The sequence below is a fragment of the Parasteatoda tepidariorum genome, chromosome 8, assembly GCF_043381705.1.
Source record: "Parasteatoda tepidariorum isolate YZ-2023 chromosome 8, CAS_Ptep_4.0, whole genome shotgun sequence".
NCBI classification, from domain to species: Eukaryota; Metazoa; Arthropoda; class Arachnida; order Araneae; family Theridiidae; genus Parasteatoda; species Parasteatoda tepidariorum.
In genome coordinates this window covers 29178114-29199567 of record NC_092211.1, presented here as the reverse complement: position 1 = coordinate 29199567, position 21454 = coordinate 29178114, and the positions used below count along the sequence as shown (strand labels likewise).

At 27.9% G+C, this 21454-nt stretch overlaps 1 protein-coding gene across 1 annotated transcript in view; it reads left to right on the top strand.

The window, feature by feature from the left end:
* Positions 1 to 21454, top strand: part of LOC107454468 (vesicular glutamate transporter 1-like) — a 184148-nt gene that overhangs the window by 47183 nt on the left and 115511 nt on the right. The gene's annotated exons all lie outside the window — the stretch shown is intronic.

The window sequence follows — 21454 nt, the reverse complement described above, 5'->3', positions numbered from 1 at the left end:
ATATAAATATATATAAGAATTGCCTTTACCGATTTGTGATCAACTTAGGTAGGTGAACAGCATTCAAAGATTATCCATTTGCAAAGTCAATCAATTATTTACGTTTCACTACAGCTGTTACATTAAAAATTGAAATAACTTAATAGCAGTCTAGCTATTCATAATCGGATAATTAAAAGGATTTCAAACGTTGCTGTTTAAAAGCAGTAAAGAACACGATCGTGTATTTAAATTTCATTCAAATAATTTTGCTCCTTAAGGTTTTGCTTACCAAAAAATCAGCGTATAAAAATATAGCAAATATGAAATATTGAATTTATGCATCGAAAGTTTACTTTTCAAAACATAAAATTATTATCGGTGATAATAAAGATTTATTAATCATATATCATTTAATGTGCAATGATAAAAAATAAGAAGTATTTAAATAAAATTTCAGTAAATATTCCTTTTAAAAACTTAAGTTTATAAATACAAATTATAAAAAAACGTATTTTTACACTGTAAAAAATACAGTAAAATTTATGGTTTTAAATCGACAGCTGAGTTGGTAGTGATCGTTGAATTTTCGGAATAAACCGTAAGATTTTCTAGATAAATCCTTAGCTCCAAGTTTTATGTCAAACAAGTTTTTTCTGAGTAAAACTACAAAGAAAATCCGCAGTTAGGCAGATTTTTACCATAACAAAACAAGTTCTTACAACAAAAATAAATCTGTTGTGTCAACAGACTTTCACCATATGGGAACAAGTTTTCGATGCACTCGCACCAGATGTAAATATTTTATATCGGCAGAATGCGTATTGAACAGTAATCGCTGGGATTCGGACCTGGATTACTTTATAGAGAGGGGTGTGCTCTATCCTCTCGAATTCTCCACCCGGGTCGCACCGACCACAGCACTGACGTAAAATATGTTCAGTGGTAGACGGATCATGAGTTTGAGTCCCCTTGCCGTCAGACTAATTGTGGGAGATTTTCGAGGTTTTCCTCTCCATGTAACTCAAATGCGGGTTTATTCCATCAATAAAAGTCCTCCACGAAGGCAAACTTTCTCTCAATACTTGACCTTGGAGCTCCCTTGTCTTCTGGATTAGGCTCAAAATTACAAGGCAACTGCGTTGAACATTGGTAGCCTTAAACTCAAATTTGGGTCGGCTGTTTCATTAAAGTTATGAATATAAAATAAAAACATTTTGCTTAGCTTTGACTAAGTGTGAAAAAATCCCGAAAACTTGTAAATATATTGGCAAGTAGAGTGCTAATACTTTTACTCTACAATGTTTATTGTAAGCATTTATGGTAGGAAAGCAAATATAATGCAGTATAACGCTTAAAATGTTTACTAAAGCTGTTGTAAAATTTGTAATGGTGCAAAATTTAAATGCAACATAGAATAAAATTACAATCAGCCAAGGCGGATATTCGAATCAGGCAGCTTCTTTCAGCTATTCCTTTACGTTGTTGAAATAATTTTGAAGAGAGTATACGATCATAGTTGATGCGCAAAATCAAATAAAAAGAAGGCAACGATGGTTTTCTACACTTTTCTGCTTTAATTTAACGCAAACGCTGTATTGCACTTTAGAAAATATATTTTACAATAATATTTACCTCAAACGTTTCTTGATGTTTTTACAGTGTAACAGTAAATAAAAACTAAACTAGTGAAATTGATCTTCTTTAACAAACAACCATAAAAAATGTTTTGTAAGAAAAAAAGCATCAGTTGCTATAGCATTCTATCCAATGTCTATGCATTACATGTTTGGGAACAAATATAACAATATTTCCTCCCATTTGCATTTTTATTGAACAAATATAAATTTTATACCAGTCACGTATACAATGAAGGTTATATGTTTTGTAAAACATGTAAAGATCCTTACGAAAATGTTTGTTTTTCAAGGATGCTATTTGTAGTGAACTCCCACAAAATATTTTTCTCTAAAATTTGGGATGAGCATTGTAACTATCTGGGGGAAGTCCAAAATTGTTAATGCCGTTCTATAAAACTACAATAACCATTTTAACTTATTTTGGGGTAATAGTCAATTGTATAAACTTTATTAAATAGATTTTTTTTTTGAATTTACATTTTAGTCAAATAAATATTTATTAAATTTGCTACATAATGTATGTGACTTAAAGCCCAAAATAACAAAATGTATACGTTCTTTAAACATAAAATACGTTGAAAGATAAAAAAGAAATTACGATGAAACAGCAATGTATTAAATCGAATCAATTCTACTAATAAAAAGTTTTAGTTCTAATAATATAATTTTACGTAAGTTTTTGCTTAAATACTTCAGTTTTCAACAAATTTAATTACCAAAAAGAATAAAAAAAAGCTTGTACACGAAAAAAAATTTTGATATGTTTTTATTTTTTTCGTAATTATGTTTCTCAATTCCACAATAAACAAAATTTACATTCGTTTCAAATTGGTCAAGATTTTTTAATGAATTAAATGCAACAATCATTAATACCGTACAAGATAAAAACAAATTGTCATGAATTGTTCTCGTGATATTATCATTCGTGATTCGACATTTATCTTTGTCGATTGGGATAGTTTTATCATTCTTATCAGCATTAATCATCGTGTTAACGTTACCGTTATCCTCACGACATTATCGTATCCCATATTTATCGTTGAAGATAATTATCGCATGTTCTATATTAATCGTAAGGCATATTATTGAATATATTCTTAAAATACTTTTAAAATTTTCTAATCGTGAAGCATAAGAAATATCGATATATCTTACTGCTCTAATGCTCAACTCCATTATTATAATTTTATATGAACGTACGTCCTTTTCATACTTTATCCTTTATATTGTTATCAGGCAAATCATATTTTTAAAAAAAATTTCATTTCTTTTTTTTAGCATTTTACTTTAATAATTTCATAAAGGTAGCTGAAATATAAACTAAATTATAGAGATTTTTCACAAACAATTACTGGCTAAAAAAATTTCTAACTCTCGGAAACCCTTCAAACTCTCAAGGAACTCAGGGTTTCATAAAACACCATTTTGCAACCGCAGCTCTAATGCTTAGCATAGTAAAAAATGTGGTCATCATATTAAACTAAATCAATAATATCAAGACAATCAATTAAGATAATATCAAGATAATAAACTAAATTAAATCAATATCAAGATCAAGCCGACCGGCTTGTGTAGGGGTCAGGGAACTAAGGAACTGACCTTGCATCAAAAAGGTTCTGAGTTCGAATCCCGGGCAAGGCTTGGATGTTCTTTCATTCTCTGTACTATATGTCCTCTCTAATGTGAGGGCAACGTTGGCCCACCTAATAAGGTGCCCTTGAAAGAGTGACAAACAAATCTGTCCTTCAGATGCCTGTATGACTTAAGTCATTCTTCAGGTGGGAATGTTAAGAATGCATAAGATATGTTATGTTTTAAGAATGCATAAGATAAATTTTCAACTCCGTAAAATTTGAATTGTTTACTCGAGTCATCTTTAGATAGAAAAAAAAACAAATTTAGATAAATGCGTGTATAAGCATTCAATTTTATTTCTAAACTTTTCCTTTGACATTGGCGCAATATAAAAGACAAACTAAAGGGGAAAAAATTTTAATTTAAATACTATTACCACCATTAACACCTTAGTGAAAGACTAGTAACAATTTATCTTTGTAACTAATCTTTTAATTATCTAAGTTAATCAATATTTTTTTAATTTGCAAGTAACTAAAAAAAAAAATTTTCACTTGTATAATTACTTTACTAGAAACTAAGGTAACTTTGTTGGCATTTTAAACTGTTTCCAAACAAATTTAATGAGCGTAAAATAAAGTAATTAAATTGTTTGTCAATTTTAATTCGCCTTGGCATTCTCAAAATTAAAGTCTTAAACAAAACTTTGTTTTAAAAGAATGAAGTATCGATTTCAATTACTGAAATAGATGCATTAAGATAATTACAACTTGTCTTATAAATATGCTTGCAGTCTACATATGGATAATGGAATTGAGTTGATAGAAGACATTTTCAGCCGTTTTGGTAGGAAAAAAAAAGAAATATGTACTCAATAAAAGTATGTGATGCGTAAGGACTTGTAAAAACAGCACCATCCCTGATGTTGACACAACTTCCATTTTGTCATTCTTAGCTTGTCTTTCAGGTTACGCCAATGGCAAAGGAAACTTTCAGAAATAAAAATGAAAGTTTGCAGATCCCAAATTGTTTGCGTGACCAAATATTTAAAGATATTTTTATGTTTTCAAAGGCTGCTTAAGAAACATTTAAAAGTTTCTTTTGTAACAACTTTATTGATATTTTAATAAGTAAACTACATTTCTTTTCATAATTTCTTTTTCATAAGATTAGAAAAAAAACATTATGAGACAATTAAATATCTAACAATTAAAGCTGACTTCTTTACAGCAAGTTATGTGGCTTACTTTATCTTGTCCTATACTTATGAAAAAAAATATATAATCAAAACTACTAGAATATGTTAAAATTTACCTTGTTTCTGGTTCTATGGGAACACCAAAAAGCTCGGTAATTTTACCAAAATGATTTAATAATGATTTTGGTAAAATTAACAATAAAGTAAGGTTTCATAATATTGACACTGAACGAGTCGCCATGGCAAGTCGGAGGTCCTGAGTTCAATCCTCTAAGATCTACCGATTTCTGGTTGATTGGTTCTAATGCCACTTGCCATACTAGCAAGCCTGCTTGGTGAAACCGAGCAGATTTAAGGCAGAGGTTACGCATCTTGTTTTTCAGTGACGCCATCTATGGCCAAGAATTCGACTTCAGCCACATCATACGTCACACCGATTTCTAACAATACTTTAGAAGTATGTAAATATGTATACAAGTAGTTTAAGATTTTATTTATTATTTATAAAATTTTCTAAAAGTTTCTAGAACATTCTTTTACGTCCTTTCCGTTTCCTGATTTCACTGCATATAATTTCATGCGTTTCAAGTGGAAATAGAATAGCAGTTACCATCTTCTGTGTATTCTAGATGTTTGCTAGTAAATCTATTCCACTTGCCAGGATAAATTCTATACTCTCTACGCGACAATATGTTATAAATGATGGTAAAATTTAGGCATTTTATCCTCATACCATAGAGCCTGGCATAAAAATCATTTATTTAGTTAAATTAATGAAATTACATCTAAGTAACTAAGAAAAATTATGTCAAGGACAAAATTTATATTATATTAATCACCAAGATATATCACTCCAGGCAACACTTTTTCTGACCATTGTAGAGAAAATTCGACAAATTCAAACATACAGATAGTGGAATTTGCGCATGTATGTAGAATGGATCAAAGCACTTTTGTGCTTTTTTAATTTAATTTGAAACTTACACAATAATACTCAAAAAGGAAAATTAAATAAAACCATAGTTAAAGCTTTTAAATATCAAATCAGATTATTCTAAATAAAAAATAAAATAAAAAATATGAAACTAAATTATTTGATTATCTAAGATTCAAAACTGAAAGAAAAATACCATTTTAAAATTCAGATAAAAACAATTTTACTTTCTTAGGAACAAAATAATTAAATATTTCTCCTCTTTTTTGATTTTAAATATATTTTCCTCTGTTAATAAGCATGTTTTCAAGGATATTGTCTTGCTAGCAATTTATCATTATTATTATTAGTAGTAGTAGTTGTAGTAGTATGGTGATGGGGCTTCTGCAAATGGTCTAAATCAAGGGTTTCCAACTTGCATGAGGCCGGGACCGCAATTAAAAACACCAGTCAAATGGCAGGCCGCAACTTTATCAAAATTTTATATAGGACTCTTTTATGTTTGAAGGAACATTAAATATTGCGTGTTAAAAAATTCTGGCTGCAATAACTTTAATGTGCACCTATCTATTAATCAATTATAGTGTAACAGATATCGAATTTTAAGATATAAAACTTAAAAGTATTTAAAACCTATATAAATTTCTACGAAAATTGTCCGCAAAAAATGACGACTAACATATTTTGGTTCGCGGGCCACAAAAAAGGCTTCGCTGACCTGATGCGGTCCACGGGACGCCAGTTGGCAACCACTGGTCTAAATAGTCATGAATGGCTGTTACTAACTCTCTAACTCTCAATAGTTATAAAAAGCATATTTATAAAAATCGTTTTCAAATCAAAGAGCAGATTCAAATCAAAGAGCGTTTTCAAATCAAAATCAAAGAGCAGACTCATCAATTACATAGTTTATATTTGCTTCAAGCTCAATGATATTCTATATCAAGTAACTTTTTGTTCAAGTTGCAATGAAATATATAAATATAAAGTAAACCATGCATATCAATTTGGCTTAACTAAAAACCCTTGTGTAGCTGACAGTTATCGTCTAATATCCATTCGCAAAAAGGCAGTATATGTAATAACAAGAGCCTGTAATTAACGTAGTACTAATCTTGTCCTTATAGGATTCCTTTCTTCTAAATACTTTTTCTATATTTCTTTTTTTGTGTTTTTTAATCATTTACTATATGAAGCAAAATATATAATCCCTTTTGTTACTAGGTAATGCCAAACAAAAGCAAAAACTCCATTATTCCACAATCGCAACAAAACAAAATCATGATATAAGATAAAATCGAATCAAAAACAAAAAAAAAGACTTATGAAATTAATAAGAAAAGACTTCCATTTTTAGACGTTGAAATGTTCTGATACACTCTGATACACAGAAATAAAATTCCGGTAAAATTAATGTATTGTATGGTAATAACATTTCTGGTAAAAAAAATCACAATTTTAGCTAAGAAAACCAAAATATACGGTGTTTAAACCGTATGGTAACGGCTTACTAGACATTCTGGTTCACAAAATTATTGTTTTTATTACTACACATTGTTTAGTAAAGAATCGGGCATTGTTTAATAAAAAATACAAAATTGAAAAGTAAACTTAATCGAACAAATTTTTTTCTGATATTTGCCAGGGTATCATGATAAAATTACAAATTTTGCCACATTTATTTCCAAACATTATAGTAATAAAACCATATTTTGCTGTTAATTTTACCGAAATCATTACCAAAACGCTTCTGTAAAAACTACTGAGTTTTTTGGTGCTTCTATAAAACCAGAAACACGATAAATTTTACCACATCCAAGTAGTTCTTAACATACTTTTTTTCATTATGTTATATGTTAAATTTAACTTAAATGTTTTTACATTTTTTAAACTACGTTTTTAATTTAACTTGAAACAGAAATATAAATTTAATTTAACTTTAAAACAATAAGAAAATGGGAAATGGCTTTTTTGAGCAGACGATTTCAGAAAGAGCTAAATTGACGAAATAATTTTCTACTTGTTCAAAACAACACAGAAAAACACTTTTTGAATTACAATTTATTTTACTGTTATGCTTTAAAACAAAAGCCGTCGGAAATTGGAAAAACTCTTTTTACATATTTTTCCGTATTTAAATTAAGTTTCCACATTGAAGAGTTTTTCTGTGGTTTATTCATTGGTACCCACAGTCCCGTTTTAGGGACAGTCAAAATGCATATTAATGCCGTAAGAAATATTTTTATATATGACATTTATTTTTATGTATTCATTTTCTTTTTTATTATATCAATGCTTGTGATAAGTGATTAATGTATGTTTTATTTAGCCCAGCTTGGAAACAGTTCCTCGTCGTAATCTAGCGAAAATACGTTGAATTATTTATTTTACTAATAGAAATTATTGGAAATAGAAATTATGAGGTCTGTAAGTGTAAACTGTAAGAAAAATCGTAATTGTCTGTTAACACATAATATGGGTAACAACTAAGTCTTCAATATGAAATCACTTAGCTCCTTGGAAATGCGTACATACTGTGGCCTAGAGTAGTAGTCTATCGATATCAGTCCTAGCGTTGGCACCACAATATTCTCTCCATTCCTTTCAACACATGAAAAGTTTCCAGTCTTCTGCCCTCCGCCAATCGTGACCTGAACTATTAGAATATGAAACTCTCATTCACGCTTGAATGGCAGGACCACAGATCTGTTTCGTGCAAAAAAACAACTGATTTTTATCTTTCACGATAGATATACTGATCGGGCCACATTCCACAATTCACTTGACAAAACACAATTCAACCACAACTTAACTGTAATGTCCACTACCCATCAACAAAAAGCCTAACATAGCCTAATTCTAATGCTCAGTTAAATTTCAGTTTTATGGTCTGTAAACAAAGATAGTAGTAAATAGTTACTAAACCGTATAATTATGTATTCACGGCTTTTAACTATACTTGTTGAAATTTATTTCAAAACCGTAAAGGTAAAGATAAACGTAATTTTTATAGTTATTATGAATGCACAGGGTGAAACTTAATAGAAGTACAGACTGCAGCTAGCTATTTTACAGCAATTTTAATTCCGAAAGCGTACTTCTCCTATCTCAATGTTAGCTTTTCAAGAATCTAGAGATGCAGACTATCAGGCATTTAATAAATTTAAGTGTATTAAAGTCAATCAAGAGTCACTCGGAAATTTTTAATGAACATATTTTTTATGGATTCAGATATCCAATTCTCGGAACATAGTATCAAGCCACAATAGAAAAAATATCGAGCCGTGGTGGCTCAGGGGATAGAGCCTTCACCTTCCAATGGGGTGAACCGGGTTCGAATCCCTGCGATGACTGGTTGATTCGAATTCCACACCCGGCTTGCATTGACCACAGTGATGACGTAAAATGTCCTCAGTGGTAGGCGTATCTTGGTTTAGAGTCTTCTTGATATCAGGCTAACCGTGGAAAGCTTTCGTGGTTTTCCTCTCCATGTAACGCAAATGCGTGTTGTTATTTCCATCAAAAAGTCCCCCACGAAGGCAAATTTCTCTCAGTACTTTATCCAGGAGTTCCTTTGTCTTCTGGATTGGGTTCAAAATTACAAGACTATGGAGTTGAACATTGGTAGTCGTAAACCCAAAATAGGGTCGGCTGTTCAACGACGGTTATAAAAAAAATCTAAGTCAAAATTTAATTTTACTTTTGGCGTACTTTAAGTGCTTCACTCGGAAATTTTTGAGATACACTTAAGTTAAACTTACAAAAATTCTTCAGGTTATACTTACAAGATTTTAGAAAAAGGAAAATAAGTCTCTTCCCACATTGATCCATATTCTGTAGCCGAATTTTCCAAAGATTAAACACCTTAATTAAAACACTTGGCTGCATAACTAAAATTTTCAAATTTTGTCTGAAATAATGTTCCACAGCTACGGAATGAACATCTAAGAATTCGAATAATTACAAAAAGTGATTATGATTATAAAAATTTAAATAAACATAACTTACTATTCTTAACAATAACTTAGAAATTATAAAAACAAATGTTCTTTCGCAATTAATCAAAAACAATACATTCAAAAAACAATAATATTTAAATTCCCCTGTTTCATAGATTTATTTTCATTACTTTTAAAGAAATTCACTTCAAACTCGAAATTTCCAACTTTATTTTTCCTGCTGTAAAATGTACTTAAACTGAGCTTTTGTCAAGAAAAATAATCCAGACTTTTATTCTAAATGCGTAGAAATGTTTTAATTAATCTTCTTTAAAAATTTTATTCGTTTCGTTTCCTTTAGAACAACTTTGCTTTTTTACCCCATTTTCTTTTATTCTTTTATACAAATCTGAGTTGTTTGTAAACAAAACTGCCAGTTGAGGAATACAAATGAATTCTTTTGATAACCAGTGAAGAGCTTTTGTAATTTTTTTATTTGTATTTTCTTTTTAGCAGAAAGGCTCATTTCACAGAATTAAACGGAAATGCACTGAATGCACAATTTTTTATTTGCTATCCATTAAATTACATAAATATTAAAAGAAGTTTTGCATGATTAATATAATTAAATGTGCAAAATTTAATGCTTTTTAAATTTTATGTTAACAATAAATTTGGGTTATTATCACTTTGTACGAATATGCTTCCGTACCATAAGTATACAGATGTTCTTAAAGTACTTATAGTTTAGATATATCTATGTAAGTTTAAATAATTCTTGACAACAATTATTTATACTTACTGAGAATCCTTGTTAGAGTCAAAATTAAATTTATTTTCTAATCACTATTGAGAAAAAATATTTATAAAATATGCAGTGTTATTAATTTGAAAACTAAATTTTATTAGGGCTAATAAAATTACCTAACTTTTTTGTATGGAACAAAATAAATTTTATTATTTTATATATTATTATTTTTTATTATTTTATTTATTTTATTATTATAACAGCTCAAAAATAGATTCCATAAATGAATAATGATAATACTTTCAAAGGAATTTGACGATATAACGTTTGTAGATAAAGCAATTAGTGAAATATTATGGTTCGATATTTCTTTGTACTCACATACATTTTAAGTATACAGTGTATAGGTAGTTTTATAACTAACACAAATTGAAAAGTATTTATGATATCGAAATTATTTTTTATGTTTAGCTTAAAGCATCACAAGTACATAAATTAATAATGAAGTTACATTCTTAAATAATATTCTACTTATTCCGTTTAAAATATATGCATACATTTCTAAATAACAAAGTAAAGCAAAATATTTTAACTCATAGCTTACATTTCTGAATTGAAAATAAATTTCAAGAGACACAATTCGTTGAAGCTTTTAGAAATAATGTAATGCAAACATTCGGGAAATGTATTTTTACAAAAGTAAACATGCATCAAAGCTCTTTTTTATTTCTTAAGATCTAAATTTTCTGAAATAGTTTTCCCATATGCATACAAAACTTCAAAGACATTCAAGATTTTTTTAAGACATGCATAAATGAATTTTAAGCAATTTTTACGACAAAAAGATAAGAAAACTGTATTTTTTTTAAAAAATTTAAATATTATCTTTAAATACAAACATTAAATATTTTTAAGGTTTCAAAAGAAAAATTTTAATCAAAAGGGAGAAAAAACTATAGTTGTTTCTTCCCCCCCCCCCATGCTAATAGTTAGTCAAAAAACAACTTTACATTTGTTTTTTTCATTTTGGGAAAGTACAAAAATAAAAGAAACGTTAAGTAATTTAAATTTAAATTCATAGAGTTCCAGGATTAATCTAAATATTTAAATTAAAAATTCAATAATATACAATTTAATTCAATAATAAATGAATCTATGATGACAATTTAATTTGAGTGAATATTAGTTTAAAATTGTCATCTAGATACAAAAGAAACATTTTTATCGGAAACATAGCTTTTAGATATAATTTTCAGAACTCAATTGTCATTCAACTTTCAATTAAAAAAACATATTTTCCAAAAATTTTAATTTATAACATATAATATAATTTATAAGTCATACTATAAAATTATAATAATTAGTCGATCATACTTATAGTTTTCTTCTTCTTCTTAAGTAAGTTTATGTTCTTAATGTTTAGTGATTATGAAAAATACACACAGTTTAAATAAATTTTACAGCATTTCATAAATTTTAATAAAGTATAATTGTATTACTTTTATAAATCAACTTTTAATGTACTATTTATTTTAATTCCATTATTAGTCTAATTATGTATTGGGAGTACCAATAAGTTTCCGCCGTTTTCTATCAAACTTTAGCAGCTTCTTGTGAAAAAACGGTACACTATTTTTTATTCAAAGTATTCTCCATTACTAGACATTACTTTTCCCCCATATTTCTGGGAGCATTTGGATACCACGTCGGAAGAACTCTTCATCTTTCGAAGATGCCCACGAATCGACCCATTCCTTTGCTCCTTCAAATGATGCAAATTTCTGAATGGACATACCATGTGCCATCGACCAGATTAGTTGATAAACTGAAGGGTCAAAGTCTGGCGAATACGGTGGGTGGAGTAGGACTTCCCTTTTAAGTGTTTCCAAATAGCAAAATCAATTTTCATGCAAAATCGACAGTCAGTGCATCTTGGCTTCAGTTGGTATGGAACCCAACTTCCTTGCTTTTAGATCATTCCCAACAATTTTAAACAATATAAAATTGCTTGCTGAGTCACTTGCAATGTAAGAGCATGTTCTTCTTGCGTTTGGGACGAATTTTCTTCCAATAACTCTTTCTATTCCTTGTCTTCGTACAATTTCGGCCTTCCCCTGCATTATTTGTCTTCTACGTCAAACTTACCGTTTTAAAACTTCTGAAACCACACACGCAACTTTTCTCACTTAAAGAAGCCTCACCATTTGCTTCTCCAAGCAATGGATGCACCTCAGCTGCAGATTTCTTCAAATTAAATTTGTAAATCAAAAGTTCCCGTAATACGTAATTGTAATACGGAATCACTAATATTTTAAGGTCATGTTGTTACCAGATGAACTTACAATAAGATGTCTAACACCAGTCAATTTCGACAAAAACCTTCTGGTAGCGCCATCTTGTGACGAACTGCGGGAACTTATTTGTACACCCAATATTATCATTATTGTAATAAGTTATATTCTAAGAAGGTAAAAGAGTGAAGGGTGATATTTTATTGAATTTCAGTTAATTAACCTTAACGTTGTTGCTCGCTTTGGAGCAGGTCATTTGGCACTTGCTCTTAAAAAGGGAGCATTCTCAATGATTTTTGAAGTTAACACAGCATATACAGTATAAAAAAAAACTCCAAACCTAATTACGGTATAAAGTCCCGGCGCTTTAAGCACATCATCTGTAAAATCCATTTCACCATAAAATTTCTTACCGTAATATTTATTTAAATAGATTGACTCAGAGATTTTACGTTAATTAACACTATAGCAATTATAGATATATTTATATAACAAATTTTTTTTTGTAAAACAGATATATAACAGATTTTCTTTTGTTCCATAGCATGTTCCGGTAAAAATGGATTTTACAATCGAAAGTACCAACCCCCAGAGTGCCGGTACTCTTAACTTAATTTGATCCAGAATATTTTACAGCGTACTCAATTTACCTAGCATTAAACAAATTTCCTTTTCAATGACAAGAAATGTAAATTCCAGTTATCTTGTCTACAGATGAAAAAAATAAAACATCTGTAAGATTTTTCAATGTGATATTCAGACAGTCATGCATTATGCTTTCGCATTATTTTGAAACCGTCCAAGAAAGTAGGAAAATATTTTGTGAAAAGTAACTGTAGAAAGCATTAAGCAAGCCACGACTGTGTGGCTGAGCATCTTAATACAGATCCTTCGATTGAATGCTTCCCATAACTATAAAATCAGCTATATGAATGCTGTGTATCTTCTCATGGGATCATATATAGAGAAAGAGTCTTAGAGACATAGTGAAAATACCAAACAATATTGGAATGCCAGATAACTATATTAAAATCTCTATGATAGAGCTCAAACTATCCTCCTTATTTGTTAGTTTGCTGTTTTTCTATTTCTTTTTTCTCATTGCTCGTGGATCCCTATGTGATGTATTGGGCTGCCTTATCTGTAAGAAGCGATGTTCGTGAAATAAAACCATTCGTAGCAACAATATGATAACAAACGTATGATTGAAAAAACTGTAAATATAAATTTATCTGTTATATTTTTCAATTACATTTCATCAATATTTTTATCAACTTCCTTTCATTGAAAAGTTATATTTTATATATAGAATTCTTACTTTTAATAAAATTATTAATTTACTTCGTTAGAAACTAATTTTTATTATTAATGATTCGGATAGTATATTTTGTAAATTCAACTTATTTTATCAATTCAACTATCATTTCTCAAATGAGTACGATTTTCCATGTTTGATCAAATGGTAATATTTTGTAAACATTTGTAACAACAATATGATGACAAACGTATGATTGAAAAACTATAAATGATAAATTTATCAGTTATATTTTTCAGTTACATTTGATCAATATTTTTATCAATTTTCTTTTATTGAAAAGTTATATTTTGAATAATTTTTAGACGAACTTTTCTGCATAACATCAACCAATATCAGCCTTTGCCTGAATTTTATTCTTAATAGCATTCTTACTTTTAATTAAATTATTAATTTATTTCACTAGAAATTAATTTTCTTTAATAATAATTTAGATGAAATATTTTGCTGATTCGACTTATTTTATCAATTCAACTATCGTTTCTCAAATGAGCAATTGCCTACGAGTTTCCATGTTTGATCAAATATTTTGTGCCGTCATCAATAACATGTTTTTTTTTTAAAGCTTCAACCAATAACAAAACTTGTTTGAACTTTATTCGTCCTTCTTATATAGCATTCTTACTTTTAATAAAATTATTAATTTGCTTCACTAGAAATTTATTTTTATTATTAATAATTTAGATAATATATTTTGCTGTTTCAACTTATTTTATAAGTTCAACTATCATTTTTCAAATGTCTACGATTTTCCATGTTTGATCAAATGGTAATATTTTGTGCTATCATCAATAACATGTTTTTTAAAGCTTCAACCAATAACAAAACTTGTTTGAACTTTATTCGGCTTTCTTTTGACTCTTTAGGAAAACTAGAGTTGATTTTATCGATACTATATGTTTCCTTTTCGCCTTTTTTCTTTCCTTATTGCGTGTTCAGACTCTCGAACATTCAATTGAGACCTTTATCGATTATTCTTTGCTTTTGATGTATATATAAACTTATTATTGATTTTATACCTCTCTATCTTGATAATTGAGTTAAGAGTATATCGATCTCATGAAATATTAAACCATGTGGCATTCAGAAATATCAACATCGATTAACCCTAAAAAAATCATATTTTTTTCCTTGCATAACTTTAAATTGCACATATTATTGCATCTAGAAAAATGTATTTTATAGCTAGTAATAATCGTCTGGTTGTTATGTTTATTAAATTTTTCTTGCGTGAAGCAGAAACAGTTTGCTTTGATCAATATATTTGTTAATAATTATTGAGTTTTGGTAAATTAAATTCGTTTATTTCAGTTTTTTAGAATTCAATTAAGTAGTTGATTGAACTATTTAACTGAAAGTCAAGGTTTTGTTATAGGGCAAAATTATTGATTTTTGTTTCCGGAATGCTTGAAAAAGATGCTTTATTAAAAATAAATTCGTTTAAGGTCTGTGGAGTTAACTTTAAGCAAATGTAACCTAGTTTTATTTTGTTAAAAATTTAATTATGTATATATATTACTATAAATTAATTATTTATTAATTGTAGCGGGCACATTATTTTTCATTTCATTTTCGGATTTTTTTTTATTCTGGTTGACATATAAGTAGGATAGGGAAAGGCACATTATATGCTCATGCGTTTTCTTTTACAACTAAAAATCTTTTAACATATCTTAAAACATGGAAAAAATTACAGAACAATGAAAAAAAGGGTGAAAGAAAAATAATAATAAAAATAAAAGTAACAAGAAACCGAAAGGAAAAAAATCCGATAAAAAGGGAAAGAAATTATTAAAAATCCAGAAAATAAAGGATATAATCTTTTCATCAGCTCACACGATTATATCCGCACAAAGGAGGAGTGCTTTCTAATATTGCATCAATCTAGCCAAAGCAAAATATATCAATACAATAGTGTGAGGAGCACTCAAAAAAAGTTTTCCAAAAAAATTACAACAAATAAAATAGAACACAATAAGTAAAAATATCACTTAAAAACAGAAAATAAAATATAAATTAAAAACAGAATAAAACATGAAATGAAATCTATAAAGCTAGTAGCGAATTCAAAATATGAAAGCAAAAGTGCAAATTAAGGTAAAATCGTAAATAAAGGGGTTTTGTATTAAAGACCGTTCTTACTGCAGTACTGAAGTGCGCTTGATTTGTTAGTTACCTTGATTTGTTAGATGGGCCCGAAAATGGATGTGTGCAAGGTAATATTATTCTTGATAATTTAAAGAAGTTGACAGCTAATAATTTTAGAAAATTAGCATTTATTTAAGAAAAAAAACAAAATAGAAAAGAGAAAGAAATATGAATTTCCTGTTTTGCACATAATTTTAGTCACGGAGTTGCCCTAAATGTATTTGCACATGTTAAAAATTATATAAATTAACAAAGAAATTTTTTAGTAAATTCATTTACAATAACATACAATTAACTCAATGATTTTATATAGAATTTAATTACTTTAGATGAGTATCCATTGTTTTTTATTAAATTTTGAAAGAGGTTATCTATTTATTTTTTGGATAAATCCATATTACTACAGATTCTTTTAATTCTATTCATTTCATTAAAAGCGGTATTTAAATAGATGTTCCTAGAGACATTAGAATTCCTAGTAATTAGTTCATTTATATTAAAATTAAAATAATTTCTTTTATCGTATAGATCAACAAAGCAGATATTTTCTTCTTTTATAATACCCAAATTCAAAAAATTGAAATTAATAATATCGTCATGATTACGAAGCAAGATTAATTCCTCGGGGTAAATATTATTTAATGAAATAGTATAATCTTGAAAATTAAAGGTAATTGAATCTTCAATAAATCTAAAACTGCATTTAATATTAAGAGTATAATTTTTTTCGTAATAATGCAAAAATAAGTCAGCCAAGAGAGAGGAATAATTAGGTCCTTGTGGTATTCCATCAATTTGAAAAAAAATATCTTTTCCATTGTAAAGATAATTATTATGAAGACAAAAATTAATTAGAATTTCTCAACAATCAAAATCGCAATAAAGGTTATTTTTAAAATCATAGTAATAATTCAAATATACATCTTTTAGTTTAGAAAAGGGAATGCTATTGAAAAGATCCTGGAANAAATCAGAGATGCAATGAATCTATCTATATATATATAGTCCTTTTGAATTATTACTATGATTTCAAAAATATCCTTTATTGCGATTTTGATTGTTGAGAAATTCTAATTAATTTTTGTCTTCTTAATAATTATCTTTACAATGGAAAAGATATTTTTCTTCAAATTGATGGAATACCACAAGGATCTAATTATTCCTCTCTCTTGGCTGACTTATTTTTGCATTATTACGAAAAAAATTATACTCTTAATTAGGACTGGGCTATAAATCGATGTATCGAGACATATCGATTTAACGCATATATCGGCAAAACGATGCAGCGACTTTCATTCAAGGCGATTCATCAGAAATCTGATTTAAGCCGTCGAGTAAAAACAACGAGCGCAAAACGATAAAGCGATATAAGACACGCAAGGATATAAGGTAACGATATAGCGATATAAGACTCTTCTCTTACGTTCCGATGTCGACTCGCGCTGTGGAAGACAATGTTCGTTCCATTATGTTGAAATGGCAAGTAGAAAAATTAAAAAGTATTCGTATAAAAAATCTTACTTTTTAGTTAAAAATAAATATAGTTGAATTTAAAGAAAATCCTATACTAATTAAAAATTCAAAAAGCTTCTTTTTCACCTTATATGATTAGAACGGAGCAAAAACATTGTGCATTGTATTTTTACAATGTATTTTGAACATTGTATTTTTATTGCATTTATAATTTTTGATTTATCTAATGTTAAACGCTGACACTTGCATTAGTTTTTATTAAATATACCCTCATTTTGTTAAAAAATATTCTTAATAAATCTCTCATTTAACAGAAATTTCATAAAACTGATACGAAACAGAATATTTAACGGGATTTTTATATGAGTCATTTCCATATATCTATAAATGATGGATATGAATCATTAGCTATACAAAAATCAATTAAATATAATTTATTTTGTTAAATAATTTTAATTTGGTTCAGAGCTTTCTGAATAATTAAAAAATAAATAAATATTTTCAATCATTTTTTAGTTCTAAAAATTTACTAATTTTAAAGTATTCACTATTATATATAACCTTCAGAACGTTATTAGAAATTAAAACATCCATCATTTTTTTCATCGTTGAACTTTAATAATATGAAGTAACATGATACAAAAAAATTTCATCGTGATTTATACAAGTCGCATTGGAATTTTTAAAGCTGAATCTTCAAGAAAGTGTATTCGAAATGTTTCATTGAAAAATAAAATTTCTTTGTTAAAAATAGTAATTAATATTTTTAGCATGCATGATAGTATTCTAATATGCTTAATAGATAACTATATAGACAACATATGTATTACCTATAAGTAAGAATTAAAATTTAAACTCCTCTTCATTCAATAATTCTCAAATAAGATTTAATATTTTTCATTAATTGGAAATAATTTCGTGTGCATTTTAACTAATATTTTATTTATTATACCAAAAATAAAATTCGGAGGTTACCGTAAATTTATATAAAGCTAATTTGGAGAATGTTGTTAACTATATTCCTATATCCCTTAATGATGTCAAACAATAAAAATGAGATAGTTATAGAATAAAAAAACATTTTCTATGAATTCTAAAAAGCCTCTGAAGTAGAATAAATGGAAGCCATTATAAGGTTAAAGCAGGTACACTTTTCACATACCTCTGTGCCATAAAGTCTTTGGTATAGTCTTAACTCTCTTAGGTGCCATAAATAGGGAAAAAAATAGATAGCTGAGAGCAAGTTCAAAAGGGCTAAAAGGAAGGAAAAGCAAAAAAGAAAAAGGTAGTAGATGGCGATAAGTCGATTTTTCGCAGGCGCAAGACCTCCTTTCAGTGATCTGGACTTTTCTTTTTTGCTTTCTATCGAGCTCTTTTCTTTACTTTCACTAGTTTTATTTCTTAGGCTAAAAAGTCGAAGACTTTTTTCTTATATAATTTTTCTTGAATATGTTCTCTGGTTTTTCACAGTATTTTTTAAAAGAAATCATTAAATAAAAGGGATAAAAAATACGAATTCGTTGACAAAATTCTTGATAAAACAGACGTTTTATGGACTTTAAGAAACGAAGTTGAGAACGCTTTTCTTCTTTATATATGATATACTAGCTGAATACCATTCTTCAGTACTGGTAGAAAAAAATTGAACTTTCAATTAATCAAAACTGAGCAACACTACAAAATCATGCACAAAATTGAAGGCTATCTACCAACACTATTTATAAAGCTAGAATATTTCATGCTGTTATGTTTTTGCAAATTATTTTTGTCCTTGCTGGTGGCTTTACCTTATTAGATTAAGAAAAATATGTTTTCAGTAGATCATTCCATTAAAAAAGCGATTAACTGTGTTCAGTATTGCCTGGAATGATGTTATTGCTCAAGGCCAACTTATGAAGTTCAAATTAAGTGATCTTAACTGCTACTTATTCCTTTCAAAGCCCATTAAAGTACTTCATTCTACATTATCTTTATTAAAGCAGCTCAATAATGCAGTTTTAATAGTATATAGTAATATATATAATAACCAAGTATAGTAATTTTACCTACATAATTATATTTGGTAATGATTAAAATTGCACCAATTACCATAGTCTCTATTATTAAAATTAATCAAGCACGATTAGGGACAATAATAGCATGAAGATATTTTATTTTCCTCCTGAACAAATTAGAACTATTTCTCAATTAATTTTGCTTTACAGTACATTAAGTTTATATTTTGTTCCATTTATTACGATTCTCTATAGTGAATAAGTACAAACCAAGAGATGACTGGTCAATACGAATTCTGCACATGGCTCGCACCAACCACAGTGCTGACGTAAAAACACTATGGCAATTTTAAAAACAAAATTCCATGTAGATCTTAATGAACCCGTTTTTCGAAATTTTTTACAAGCTAAGGAAAGCTGCAGTTTCTTTTGAAAATTATTTTTTAATGATATCAAAGTTCTTTTACATTAAACAATATGTTTGATGCCCTGATGCTTTTAAAATATGAGAGGAAAATGAGTCGTGGTTTACCTGATTGGTTATTAATTAGAAATTAAAATGAATCATAATAATAAGATTTTTACAATCGTGCAACACTTTATCAATATATTACAGAAAAAAAATTACATTATGTTTACTTCTTTTACATATTGGGCAATGCTGTTCTTTTACATCTTAGAGCAATGCTGTTCCCTAACAGTTTTGAGATACTGTAAATTCATTTTCAGTCTAATTACTACTACTATTTCTCTCATTTACCGATTTCTCTCATTTACCGATTTCTCTCATGTTATTAACATATTAAATTTAACATGCTCATAGTGTTTTCCCTAAAATGGAAATTTTTTTGTGTAAAATTCTTAAACATAAGACCAATTTAAATTTTCATTTTTTAAGAATTGTTTTTTAAACTTATTATGCTAGTAGAAAGCTTCAAACATCTATTTTTTTAATGTATTATTTGAAAATTACCCTACGGATTTTTCTTAATTATATATTTGCAAGACTTTCCAATAAACTTTGTTTTAAATATCCCTTTCAAATTGTTTCAAATATTTTTTTATGATAAATCCAAAAAATTTGTTTTTTTATTTCGTTTTCTTTTTCAAGTTTTATTTTACATGTTGCTTATTTGCCAAGTTTTTTTATGTATTTTGTTGTAGCTATATTGAATATTTGTTTTTTAATTTTTAAATGTGAGCGAATGACAATAGTATTTTAATTCAATAGATCTTTAATACAGATTAAACTATTTTCAAATAACAAAACAACTTTGCTGATACTTCTTTACACTTCAAATGCTTGTCACTAAAGATTTCCAGAATTCCAAATACTTGTCACTAAAGATTTAAAAAAGTAACTGAAGTAACTATTCAATTGAGGTCTAAGCTTTCGTTAATTAGTTTTAACAAAAAAAATATATAGATAAAATTCAATAATTAGTACTACGAGAGCTTGATTCAAAGTTAAGTAAAGAAAAACATTGCATCCGTTTTTGTTCTTTTACTTTCGTGCTGATCATACTGGTTTTTAATACTTTAAAATAATCTATCTTATTTTATTGTTTTTCACTTTAATATGTATGTTACAAATTACATATGCCTGTAGTTTCTAGTTTAACTCAAATAATCCTCTTTCATGTCATGTAATCAGGTTTCCGTTAGAATGATTACGCAGCGTTTAGAGGGTTTCTAATGAATAGACTATCTTACAATTTAACCTCTAATGCCAAACGTTGTAACTTGTTTGCTAAAGTAGAAGCCATATTAAAATTATAAATGATACAGCTTATTGTGCTCTCATAAAGGTAAGCGGTTTTAATGAAAATCACAAAAACCACCCAAGAAATATCTTTTCAATAGTTATATTAGAAAAATGAATTAGTGTGATTGTAAAAATGAGTAGACTTTGATACAGATTCTTAGTAAATTACTTTAAAATGATTTGTTCATTATCGCAAAAGGTTTTGTTATTCAAATATTCTAATTATTGTTACTCCTTGAATTGTTTTCTGCTTTTCTACTTTCAATTTCAACCAATTTACAATTTGCATTGTATTTTTTTTGTTCTTTTCGAGACATGGACGCATTATAAGGAGTAATTTTTTATCTTAGGTTAATTATTCTTTATTTTGAAATGTCTCTTGTAAAGGAATGTCCTAAAGAAAACCTTTGTGTTATTGTGTTTCTATATATAATATATATATATATATATAAAATG